This window comes from Bombina bombina, chromosome 1, assembly GCF_027579735.1.
Source record: "Bombina bombina isolate aBomBom1 chromosome 1, aBomBom1.pri, whole genome shotgun sequence".
Lineage (NCBI taxonomy): Eukaryota > Metazoa > Chordata > Amphibia > Anura > Bombinatoridae > Bombina > Bombina bombina.
Window position 1 is genome coordinate 1,217,800,137 of NC_069499.1, and position 13,266 is coordinate 1,217,813,402.

A 13,266-nucleotide genomic window follows, 5' to 3' on the forward strand; every position below is an offset into this window, starting at 1 on the left:
TTTTTAAAAACTATTTCACACAAAAGTTATATGGGTTCAAAGATATGAGGTCTCAGGTGTTAGAAAAAAAGGCAGACAAAGGGCTTTAAAGGGACAGTCAAGTCTAAAAAAACCTTTCATGATTTAAATAGGGAATGTAATTTTAAACAACTTTCCAATTTACTTTTATCACCAATTTTGCTTTGTTCTCTTCGTATTCTTAGTTGAACGCTAATTAAGTTCCAGTTGATAGCTACAGTGGAGAACAGCATTAGAAATCTATTCTCTACGAGTTGTAGAAGCAGTTACACACAAAAAAAGGTCTCTACAAGGTGCAAAAATCATCTATAACAAAGCACAATAATAATGGTTATTGGAGTGCTATAATAATTTATGATAGAGTAAAAAAATATATATATAATGGAGCACCAAAATAATATATAACAGAGCACAAAAATGATATCTATTGGGGCATAAAAATAAGATATAAAAAAGCGCTAAAATTGAAGCACTAAAACAATGAAAATGTAGATCTATTTTCTTATATGAAAGTTTGCTGAAGAGGGGCGTTAACAAAGCTACTAGTAAGGCTGTATAAAGATTTCTATTGGTTTATATATGATTGACATGGAGAATAGTTGCTTATTTTTAGTGATAAATAAGGAGAAGATACTAATCCGACTGGAGAAATGTATCATTAGTTCTCCCCAGCTCTCCTCAGCAATCCCATGGAGAAAAAACAACTTTTTTATGATAAATATGGGCGCACTGTGCTCCTCTCCTAAGGAGAGCTGTGGAGAACTGATAGGAGAACAGAAAGGAGAATTCCCCAAATGATTGATAAATGGAGCCCTAGGAGGTTCACATGCTAATTTCATAGACATAGAAGACTGCCTCTAATCTGAATGCATTTTCACTCCTAGGGGGCATTAGTTCATGTGTTTCATATAGATAAGCTCATGCACGTGAAGTTACCCTGGAGCCAGCACTGATTGGCTAAAATGCATGTCTGTCAAAAGAACTGAAATAAGGGGGCAGTTTGCAGAGGCTTAGATACAAGGTAATCACAGAGGTAAAAAGTGTATTTCTATAACAGTGTTGGTTATGCAAAACTGGGGAATGGATAATAAAGGGATCATCTTTCTTTTTAAACAACACAAATTCTGGTGTTGACTGTCCCTTTAACATTGAGATGCATACATATACAACTCTTAAAGATGGATATGTATGTATTTTATAAATGTCGGTATATGTGTACATATGTATTTATATGTGTATATATCTATCTATCTATCTATTGGGTACTTATAGAGCGCAAACTAATCACCAGTGAGGGTCTCAAGGTGCTAAGGGAAAGCGGATAGGAGGAGGAGGGGGGGAGGGGATGGGCGTTCAGTCGAAGAGCCAGGTTTTGAGATCTTTTCTTAACTTTGTAAGGGAGGTGGATTGTCTGAGGTGCAGCGGGAGGGTGTTCCATGTCTTTGCTGCCATGTGGGAGACGGATCTTCCGCCCGCTGTGGATTTGCTAATGCGGGGGATGACTGCGAGTGCTTGGTTGGCCGATCGGAGTTGTCTGGAAGGGGTGTAGAAATTTACACGGTGGTTGATGTATTCGGGTCCGATGTTGTGTAGGGCCTTAAACGCGTGGGTAAGGAGCTTGAAGGTGATTCTCTTGTTGATGGGGAGCCAGTGAAGGTTCCTTAGGTGTTCGGTGATGTGGCATATATACACATATGAACACACACACCTATATATACAGGTAAGAGGGAAAGCCTGCCCAGAGAGCAGTCTATTGTGGCGACGGAACCAGCCTGCCATTTTCGGAATCCACGTGGATGCAGCTTACGCTTTTTCTCTTTTGCTCTCTCTCCCCCCTCTATTTTGCTCTCTCTCCCCCTCTCTTTTGCTCTCTATCCCCCCTCTCTTTGGCTCCCTCCCCCCTCTCTTTCTTTTACTCTCCTTCTCGTTTGCTCTCTCTCCCCCCTCTCGTTTGCTCTCTCTCTCCCCCTCTTGTTTGCTCTCTCTCTCCCCCTCTCGTTTGCTCTCTTGCCCCTCTCTTTTTCTCTCTCTCTCTCCCCTCTCAGTTCCCCTATCTCTTTCCCCTCTCCATTGCTCTCTCTCTCCCCTCTCTTTTGCTCTCTCTCCCCCCTCTCTTTTGCTCTCTTTCTCCCCTCTCGTTTGCTCTCTCTCTCCCCCTCTTGTTTGCTCTCTCTCTCCCCCTCTCGTTTGCTCTCTTGCCCCTCTCTTTTGCTCTCTCCCCTCTCAGTTCCCCTATCTCTTTCCCCTCTCCATTGCTCTCTCTCTCCCCTCTCTTTTGCTCTCTCTCCCCCCTCTCTTTTGCTCTCTTTCTCCCCTCTCTTTTGCTCTCTATCCCCCCTCTCTTTTGCTCCCTCCCCCTCTCTTTCTTTTACTCTCCTTCTCTTTTGCTCTCTCTCCCCCCTTTCTTTTTCTCTCTCCCCCCCTCTCATTTGCTCTCTCTCCCCCCTCTCGTTTGCTCTCTCTCCCCCCTCTCGTTTGCTCTCTCTCCCCCCCTCTCGTTTGCTCTCTCTCTCCCCCTCTTGTTTGCTCTCTCTCTCCCCCTCTCGTTTGCTCTCTTGCCCCTCTCTTTTGCTCTCTCTCTCTCCCCTCTCAGTTCCCCTATCTCTTTCCCCTCTCCATTGCTCTCTCTCTCCCCCCTCTCTTTTGCTCTCTTTCTCCCCTCTCTTTTGCTCTCTCTCCCCCCTCTTTTTTGCTCTCTCTCACCCCTCTCTTTTGCTCTCTCCCCCCTTCTCTTTTGCGCTCTCTCTCTCCTTCTCTTTTGCTCTCTCCCCCTCTTTTTTTCTCTCTATCCACCCTCTTTTTTGCTCTCTTTCCCCCTCTCTTTTGCTCTCTCTCTCCCCCTCTCTTTTGCTCTCTCTCCCCTCTCATTTGCTCTCTCTCTCTCCCCTCTCTTTTGCTCTCTCTCCCCTCTCTATTGCTCTCTCCCCCCTCTCTATTGCTCTCTCTCTCCTCTCTATTGCGCTCTCTCTCTCCCCTCTCTTTTGCTCTCTCTCTCCCCTCTCTTTTGCTCATATTTTCATGTTGGGTTAATGCATATAAGAATATGCGATCGGGTTTGCGTGCAAGCAGGGTGTTGTCGAGCGCAAAAGGTTTACTTCTAGCACAATTATAGCACAAGCGAAAGCACTAAATAGAAGCCCACTCGCAATCTGGCCCTAAATGTATATTTAATAATAAAAAAAAGGAATGCAAAAAATGCTTAAAGTGATTTGTGTTTCGTGCTTTAGGTCTAACGTAGTGTCAGATTAGCGCACATCTTAATGGGACATAAAACCAAAAGTTTTCGTTCATAATTCGGACATAGCATACAATTTTAAACAACTTTCTAATTGACTTCTATTATCAAATTGTCTTCATTTTCTTGTTCTTTCTTGGAAAGCTGGAAGGTAAGTTCAGGAGTGTGCACGTGTATGCAGTACTATATGGCAGACGTTTTGCCACAGGGCACTAGATGGCAGAACTATTTCCTGTCATGCAGTGCTCCAGACATGTGCACGCTACCTATCTAGTGTAATATGATCTACCTGTCAGACATGTGCACGCTACCTATCTAGTGTAATATGATCTACCTGTCAGACATGTGCACGCTACCTATTTAGTGTAATATGATCTAGCTGTAAGACATGTTCACACTACCTATCTAGTGTAATATGATCTACCTGTCAGACATGTGCACGCTACCTATCTAGTGTAATGATCTACCTGTCAGACATGTGCACGCTACCTATCTAGTGTAATGATCTACCTGTCAGACATGTGCACGCTACCTATCTAGTGTAATATGATCTACCTGTCAGACATGTGCACGCTACCTATTTAGTGTAATATGATCTAGCTGTCAGACATGTTCACGCTACCTATCTAGTGTAATATGATCTACCTGTCAGACATGTGCACGCTACCTATCTAGTGTAATATGATCTACCTGTCAGACATGTGCACGCTACCTATTTAGTGTAATATGATCTAGCTGTCAGACATGTTCACGCTACCTATCTAGTGTAATATGATCTACCTGTCAGACATGTGCACGCTACCTATCTAGTGTAATGATCTACCTGTCAGACATGTGCACGCTACCTATCTAGTGTAATGATCTACCTGTCAGACATGTGCACGCTACCTATCTAGTGTAATATGATCTACCTGTCAGACATGTGCACGCTACCTATTTAGTGTAATATGATCTAGCTGTCAGACATGTTCACGCTACCTATCTAGTGTAATATGATCTACCTGTCAGACATGTGCACGCTACCTATCTAGTGTAATATGATCTACCTGTCAGACATGTGCACGCTACCTATTTAGTGTAATATGATCTACCTGTTAGACATGTGCACGCTACCTATCTAGTGTAATATGATCTACCTGTCAGACATGTGCACGCTACCTATCTAGTGTAATGATCTACCTGTCAGACATGTGCACGCTACCTATCTAGTGTAATGATCTACCTGTCAGACATGTGCACGCTACCTATCTAGTGTAATGATCTACCTGTCAGACATGTGCACGCTACCTATCTAGTGTAATATGATCTACCTGTCTGGTTGCTTTAAGACCTGTACCTTTAACACACAGGCTTTATTTTCTCACCACTCCTGTCACCAGGTGCTTAGTAATTTGTTGAGCGTGCTTGTGTGATCAGTTCTTTCTCAGCTAATACAAGCTACACTGTCAGTGATTTTCTGCTGCTTAAACCGTGATATACAGACTACCTAATTCCAGTATTCTTTCCAGCAAGATCTGCGTATCTAAGATTCCTGCTATCCTAACTTGGATTACAAATACAACCTAGGTCTAGGTTGTTACCAGCTTATAATTGCTTTAGGAGATCTGCTCTGGTTATACACATCCCATCATTGGTTGTTTCACCACTTCAGACGGATCGCAACTTACCTGGGATTCATAACTGCTAAACCTCCTGTGTTTCCTCCTGCAGAGGTATTTACTATAACCTTATAACTGTGAGGTCTAAATAACCTTGACGATAAACACCTAAGAAGCAAACCTCAGAGGATTAACAAGCAGTTCACTGATCTCCGGCTGCATAGACATTGAGCACTGCTGCCTGGAAACTCCCTCGCAGATACGTGGAAACTACGCTTCTATTGTAACAAGGTAAAGACTTTCTTATTATTTACATGAACTGCCGTATTTCTACAAGAATAAATCCAGTGGAGACGTAACCATATTATAGACCTTTTCTTGTTCATCACAGAACTTGCCAAATTAAGCTGTAAGATTGTATCTTTCCTTTGCAGCTCCTTATCTTTTAAAGGAAAATACTAATTACCTTCATTGTATGTTACTGAAGAAAAAATATACTTTATCCAAACCAGCTGACTATTCCTCAGGTTTATTTAGGTCTGGTCAGATTCACTCTGCAGCTGCAAAATAAAAAGGAAGTCACATTAACCATAATAGACATAACATCTAGATATCTGTTCAACAAAGAATAACACGAGAATGAACCAAATTTAATATTAGAAGTAAATTGGAAACTTTTTAAAAATTGTATTCTACGAGGCCTACTTATCAAGCCGTCAACTTTCTTGCATTCGACGGCACCAATACGCTCGCCTGACATCGCCTAACATTGTGGCCGTAGACCTGAATACGCTCTCCATATTTATATAAAAAGCTGTCAAAAAGCCGCGCACCAAGTACGGGGCAATGAACAGCGGACTGTTGTTAACTAACAGTCATCGATCTCGCTGCTATTCAGCTTTTTCACAGCTTTATTTATAACCTGTCACTAAACACTGCCACTATACTAAAATGTTTAACCCCTATCCTACCGCTCCCCGACCCCACCGCAACTTTAATAAAGGTATTAACCCCTATGCCGCCGCTCCCGGACCCCGCCACAACTAAATAAAGTTATTAATCCCTATCCCGCGCGCTCCCGGACCCCGCCGCAACTAAATAAAGTTATTAACCCCTATTCCACTGCTCCCCGACACCGCCGCAACTCTAATAAACTTATTAACCCCTATTCCACCGCTCCCGGACCCTGCCGCAACTAACTAAATGTATTAACCCCTAAACCTCTGGCCTCCCACATCACTACCACTTACTAAACCTATTAACCCCTAAACCGCCAGCTCCCCACATCGCCATAAACTAAATTAACCTATTAACCCCTAAACCTAACAAACCACTAACTTTATATTACATATTAACTCATCCCTATCTTATAATAAATTAAAACTTACCTTTAGATTTAAATTAAACTATATTAAACTAATAATTAATCTACCCTAACTATTATACTAAAATTACATTAAACTATATTAAACTAATAATTAACCTACCCTAACTATTATACTAAAATTACATTAAACTATATTAAACTAATAATTAACCTACCCTAACTGTTATACTAAAATTACATTAAACTACAAATTAAAGGGACAGTCTACACCAGAATTTTTATTGTTTTAAAAGATAGATAATCCCTTTATTACCCATTTCCCAGTTTTGCATAACTAACACATTTATAATAATATACTTTTAACCTCTGTGATTATCTTGTATCTAAGCCTCTGCAAACTGCCCCTTTTTTCAGTTCTTTTGACAGACTTGCAGTATAGCCAATCAGTGCCTGCTCCCAGATAACTTCTCACGCACGAGCACAGTGTTATCTATATGAAATACGTGAACTAACACCCTCTAGTGGTGAAAAACTGTTAAAATGCAATCTGAAAGAGGTGGGCTTCAAGGTCTAAGAAATTAGCATATGAACCTCCTAGGTTAAGCTTTCAACTAAGAATACCAAGAGAACAAAGCAAAATTGGTGATAAAAGTAAATTGGAAAATTGTTTAAAATTACATGCTCTATCTGAATCATGAAAGTTTATTTTGGCCTAGACTGTCCCTTTAAATTAACTATATTATATATTTAAAAACCTAACCCTACTCAAATAATTTAAATCTACTATTAAAAATTACAAAGTTACAAAAAACTAACAACTAAGTTACAAAAAATAACAAACACTAAGTTATAAAAAAATAAAAAATAAATTATCAAATATTTAAACTAATTACACCTAATCTAAGAGCCCTATGAAAATAAAAAAGCCCCCCAAAATAAAAAAAAAACCCTAGCCTACAATAAACTACCAATGGCCCTTAAAAGGGCCTTTTGCGGGGCATTGTACCAAAGAAATCAGCTCTTTTACCTGTAAGTAAAAAATAGAAATACCCCACCAACAGTAAAACCCACCACCCACACAACCAACCCCCCAAAAACCTAATCTAAAAAACCTAAGCTCCCCATTGCCCTGAAAATGGCATTTGTATGGGCATTGCCCTTAAAAGGGCATTTAGGGCATCTTCTATCTTCATCCATCCATCAGCCAATAGGATGAAAGCTCAATCCTATTGGCTGATTGCAACAGCCAATAGGATTTTTTCAACCTTCAGCCAATCGGAATCTAAGGGACACCATCTTGGATGACATCATTTAAAGGCAAACCTCATTGTAAAGAAGACGTTGAAAGAAGAGGATGCTCCGCGCCGGATGTCTTGAAGATGGAGCTGCTCCGCGCCGGATGGATGAAGATAGAAGATGCCGTCTGGATGAAGACTTCTGCCCGGTTGGATGAAGGCTTCTGCCAGCTTTGATGAGGACTTCTGCTGCTTCGTTGAGGATGGATGTCGGCTCTTCAGAAACTGTAAGTGGATCTTCGGGGGTTAGTTAGGCTTTTTTAAGGGTTTATTGGGTGGGTTTTAATTTTAGATTAGGGTTTGGACTTTTAAAAAAGAGCTAAATGCCCTTTTAAGGGCAATTCCCATACAAATGCCCTTTTCAGGGCAATGGGGAGCCTAGGTTTTTTTAGATTAGGTTTTTATTTGGGGGGTTGGTTGTGTGGGTGGTGGGTTTTACTGTTGGGGGGGTATTTGTATTTTTTATTTACAGGTAAAAGAGCTGATTTCTTTGGAGCAATGCCCTGCAAAAGGCCCTTTTAAGGGCCATTGGTAGTTTATTGTAGGCTAGGGTTTTTTTTTTTATTTGGAGGGGCTTTTTTATTTTTATAGGGCTCTTAGATTAGGTGTAATTAGTTTAAATATTTGATAATTTATTTTTTATTTTTTGTAAATTAGTGTTTATTTTTTTTGTAACTTAGTTGTTAGTTTTTTGTAACTTTGTAATTTTTAATAGTAGATTTAAATAACTTGAGTAGGGTTAGGTTTTTAAATATATAATATAGTTAATTTAATTTGTAGTTTAATGTAATTTTAGAATAACAGGGTAGGTTAATTTTTGGTTTAATATAGTTTAATGTAATTTTAGTATAATAGTTAGGGTAGATTAATTAATAGTTTAATATAGTTTAATTTAATTCTAAAGGTAAGTTTTAATTTATTATAAAATAGGGATGTTGTAATTTTAATGTAAAGTTAGCGGGTTGTTAGGTTTAGGGGTTAATAGGTTAAGTTAGTTTATGGCGATGCGGGAGGCTGGCGGTTTAGGGGTTAATACATTTATTTAGTTGCGGTGGGCTCCGGGAGCAGAGGGATAGGGGTTAATAACATTATTTAGGTGATGGCGGGGTACGGGAGCGGCGGGATAGGGGTTAATAACATTATGTATGTGGCGGCGGTGGCGGGAGGCAGATTAGGGGTTAATAAGTATAATGTAGGTGGTGGCGATGTCTTGTCGGCAGATTAGGGGTTAATAAGTATAATGTAGGTGGCGGCGGTGTAGGGGGTGGCAGATTAGGGGTGTTTAAACTCGGGGTAAACATAACTTTTATTCTACCATAGAAATCAATGGGATATTGGGCAGCAGCGAACATAAGATTTCGCTGCTTTCAGACTCCCATTGATTCCTATGGCATCCGCGGCCTCCAGGGCGGCGGATTGAAAAGCAGGTATGCTCGGCCGGAATAGTGGCGAGCTTCCTGTTAGATATTTGTTAACTAGCAAAAGTAGTCAGATAGTGCCGAATTTGCATTCGGAACATCTGTAATGACGTAAGCATTGATCTGTGTCAGACTGAGACTGGCGGATCGTATGTTACGTCACAGATTTTAACTTTTGCCGGTCTGTAGGCTTTGATAAATGAGGAGAATCAGGCTCGCCACAATTACGATGCGGAATTCCAGCATATTTGCGGTTGACGGCTTGATAAATAGGCCTCTATGTCTGAATCACAATAAATGTTGGGTTTCATGTTCCTTTTAAGCGCGTTATGAAAATATTAAATATAAAATTTAATTTAATTTTAATAATAGAAATTGTTATAGATACTGTAACATATATAAAATAAATGCAGCTCCACTTGTAATTTAGTCCTATGTGTTTTGAAAACCTTTAAAATTTAAAGGGAGGTTTGACCATAGAATAAGAGTTACGCTTCAGGTCAGTAATTAACAAACTAATTATAATTCACAATCAAAGCAATGAATAGGTTAATGAATATCTCTCTCTCCTCTTGAAGTATTTTGTATCCTGTACTTAGGCTATTGCAGCAGGTACCTTGACTGCCTACTTATGTAATTATTTATTGCACCACTTGGTATGCTCCCATTTTCCCATCCTCTTATGGTTGGCCAATGATAACATCTCTCAATATCTGCTCTTCCCTGTACAATGCCTTTTAATTGTTGCTTCTTCATCCTGTGATGTAATTGCTAACCCTCCAAAATTACTATGTTGTTTGTTGTTGTGTTGTTTTGTTAATCGATTACAAAACTGTAAAATGAATGATGCAGAAAATGATTTTAGATGTTTTTGAAGGTACTGATTTTAAAATTGAGGAATATCGACAGTAGAAGCATTTTGTGACTACTAGAAAAAGACTAATAATAACAGTTGTAGTTCAGAAATTGTTATCTGCCAAAAACACAAGGGACCCGATCCGATATGCAGCGTTGCCTGCAAAAGCCGGCAACGCCGAAATTTGCGCTGGTTTGGTATCCTATATACGGCATAACCTAGAAGTTACGCCCGTATATTTCTGCCGTCGCCCGTAGTTTTTTGGGCCATAGACAGGTATACCAAACCAGCGCAGTTTGGTATCCAATATACAGCGTAAGGACTTACGTGGCGAAAATGGAGAAATCTTACTCCATTTTCACCTCGCCACAAAATGCAGCCGTAGTAAGCCTTACGCTGTCCATTTGAGCCCCGTAAATCCCTAAACTACCTGCTAAATAAACCTAACACCTAACGCATGCGCAATGTCTATCTACCTGTCAACCGCGATCCCCCGCCGCAATCCCTAATAAAGTTATTAACCCCTAAACCGCCGCACACGGACCCCGCCGCCACCTACATTAAAAGTATAACCCCCTAATGTGATCCCCCTACACTGTCGCAAGCTACATTACATACCCCCTAAAGTGAGCACCTACCCCGCCGCCAGCTACCTTACCTACCCCCTACCCCGCCGCCATCTATCTTACCTACCCCCTAAACTGAGCCCCCTACCCCGCCGCCATCTATCTTACCTACCCCCTAAAGTGAGCCCCCTACCCCGCCGCCATCTATCTTACCTACCCCCTAAACTGAGCCCCTACCCCGCCGCCATCTAGCTTACCTACCCCCTAAAGTGAGCCCCCTACCCCGCCACCATCTATCTTACCTACCCCTAAAGTGAGCCCCTACCCCGCCGCCATCTACCTTACCTACCCCCTAAAGTGAGCCCCTTACACCGCCGCCATCTATTTTAAAAATATTAACCCCTAACTTAATCCCCCTACACCGCCGCCAGCTATATTAACTTATTAACTATATTAACCCTAATTATATTAGGGTTAATATAGATAATATAGTTATTATATTATATATGTTAACTACATTAACCCTAATTATATTAGGGTTAATATAGTTAATATCGTTATTATAATATATATATATATATATATTAAGTATAATAACCCTATCTAACGCTAACACCCCTAACTAAATTCTTATTAAAATAGATCTAATTAATATTATTAATTAAAATATTCCTATTTAAATCTAAATACTTACCTATAAAATAAACCCTAAGATAGCTACAATGTAATTAATAATTACATTGCAGCTATTTTAGGGTTTATATTTATTTTACAGGTAACTTGGTATTTATTTTAACTAGGTACAATAGCTATTAAATAGTTAATAACTATTTAATAGCTACCTAGTTAAAATAATTACCAATTTACCTGTAAAATAAATCCTAACCTAAGTTACAAATACACCTAACACTATCAATAAATTAAATAAACTACAAATATCTAAACTAAAATACAATAAAATAAAAAAAATTTAAGCTATTTACACCTATTCTAAGCCCCCTAATAAAATAATAAAGCCCCCCAAAATAAAAAAATTTCCCTGCCCTATTCTAAATTAAAAAAGTTCAAAGCTCTTTTACCTTACCAGCCCTTAAAAGGGCCTTTTGCGGGGCATGCCCCAAAGAAAACCGCTCTTTTGCCTGTAAAGAAAAAACACAATACCACCCCCCAACATTACAACCCACCACCCACATACCCCTATTCTAAGCCCACGCAAACCCCCCTTAAAAAAACCTAACACTACCCCCCTGAAGATCTCCCTACCTTGTCTTCACCCAGCCGGGCCGAACTCTTCATCCGATCCGGGCGATGTCCAATTAAGCGGCAGTGAAGTCTTCTTCCATCTGGGCGATGTCTTCAATCAAGCGGCAGTGAAGTCTTCTTCCATCCGGGCGATGTCTTCAATCAAGCGGCAGTGAAGTCTTCTTCCATCCGGGCGATGTCTTCAATCAAGCGGCAGTGAAGTCTTCTTCCATCCGGGCGATGTCTTCAATCAAGCGGCAGTGAAGTCTTCTTCCACCCGCCGATGTCTTCAAGCAAAGCGGCATCTTCAATCTTCCATCGTCCGTCGAATTCCGATTGGCTGATAGGATTCTATCAGCCAATCGGAATTAAGGTAGAAAAATCTGATTGGCTGATTGAATCAGCCAATCAGATTCAAGATTCAAGATTTTGCCTGTTTTTTCTTTACAGGCAAAAGAGCGGTTTTCTTTGGGGCATGCCCCGCAAAAGGCCCTTTTAAGGGCTGGTAAGGTAAAAGAGCTTTGAACTTTTTAAATTTAGAATAGGGCAGGGGAATTTTTTTATTTTGGGGGGCTTTATTATTTTATTAGGGGGCTTAGAATAGGTGTAATTAGCTTAAAAATCTTGTATTTTTTTTATTTTTTGTAATTTAGTGTTTGTTTGTTTTTGTAATTTAGTTTAGATTATTTTATTGTATTTTAGTTTAGATATTTGTAGTTTATTTAATTTATTGATAGTGTAGGTGTATTTGTAACTTAGGTTAGGATTTATTTTACAGGTAAATTGGTAATTATTTTAACTAGGTAGCTATTAAATAGTTATTAACTATTTAATAGCTATTGTACCTAGTTAAAATAAATACCAATTTACCTGTAAAATAAATATAAACCCTAAAATAGCTGCAATGTAATTATTAATTACATTGTAGCTATCTTAGGGTTTATTTTATAGGTAAGTATTTAGATTTTAATAGGAATATTTTAATTAATAATATTAATATTAATTAGATCTATTTTAATAAGAATTTAGTTAGGGGTGTTAGCGTTAGATAGGGTTATTATACTTATTATATATATATTATAATAACGATATTAACTATATTAACCCTAATATAATTAGGGTTAATATAGTTAATATATATAATATAATAACTATATTAACCCTAATATAATTAGAGTTAATATAGCTGGCGGCGGTGTAGGGGGATTAAATTAGGGGTTAATATTTTTAAAATAGATGGCGGCGGTGTAAGGGGCTCACTTTAGGGGGTAGGTAAGGTAGATGGCGGCGGGGTAGGGGGCTCACTTTAGGGGGTAGGTAAGATAGATGGCGGCGGGGTAGGGGGCTCACTTTAGGGGGTAGGTAAGATAGATGGCGGCGGGGTAGGGGCTCACTTTAGGGGGTAGGTAAGATAGATGGCGACGGTTTAAGGGACTCACATTAAGGGGTATGTAATGTAGCTTGCGACGGTGTAGGGGGATCACATTAGGGGGTTATAGATTTAACATAGCTGGCGGCGGGGTCCGGGAGCGGCGGTTTAGGGGTTAATACATTTTTTTTTATTGTTAGGATAGTGAGGGGGGATAGCGGATAGAGGGTTAGACGTGTCGGGCTATGTTTGGGAGGCGTGTTAGACAGTACGGGAGATTTAATAACTTTAGTCAGGTTTTGTAGGCGCCGGCAGTTTCTAAAGTGCCGTAAGTCACTGGCG

General features: G+C 39.7%; 1 protein-coding gene across 3 annotated transcripts in view; it reads left to right on the forward strand.

Annotated features, from left to right (window-relative positions):
- Positions 1–13,266, forward strand: part of FBXL8 (F-box and leucine rich repeat protein 8) — a 72,058-nt gene that overhangs the window by 14,223 nt on the left and 44,569 nt on the right. Inside the window, exon 2 of one of the 3 annotated variants that reach the window (XM_053700275.1) lies at positions 4,762–5,142. The exons of 1 other annotated variant lie outside the window; for it this stretch is intronic. The gene's annotated coding sequence lies outside the window, so the exon portion shown is untranslated. The remainder of the gene's footprint in view (positions 1–4,761; positions 5,143–13,266) is intronic. One more of the 3 variants, XM_053700279.1, reaches the window with a different exon arrangement.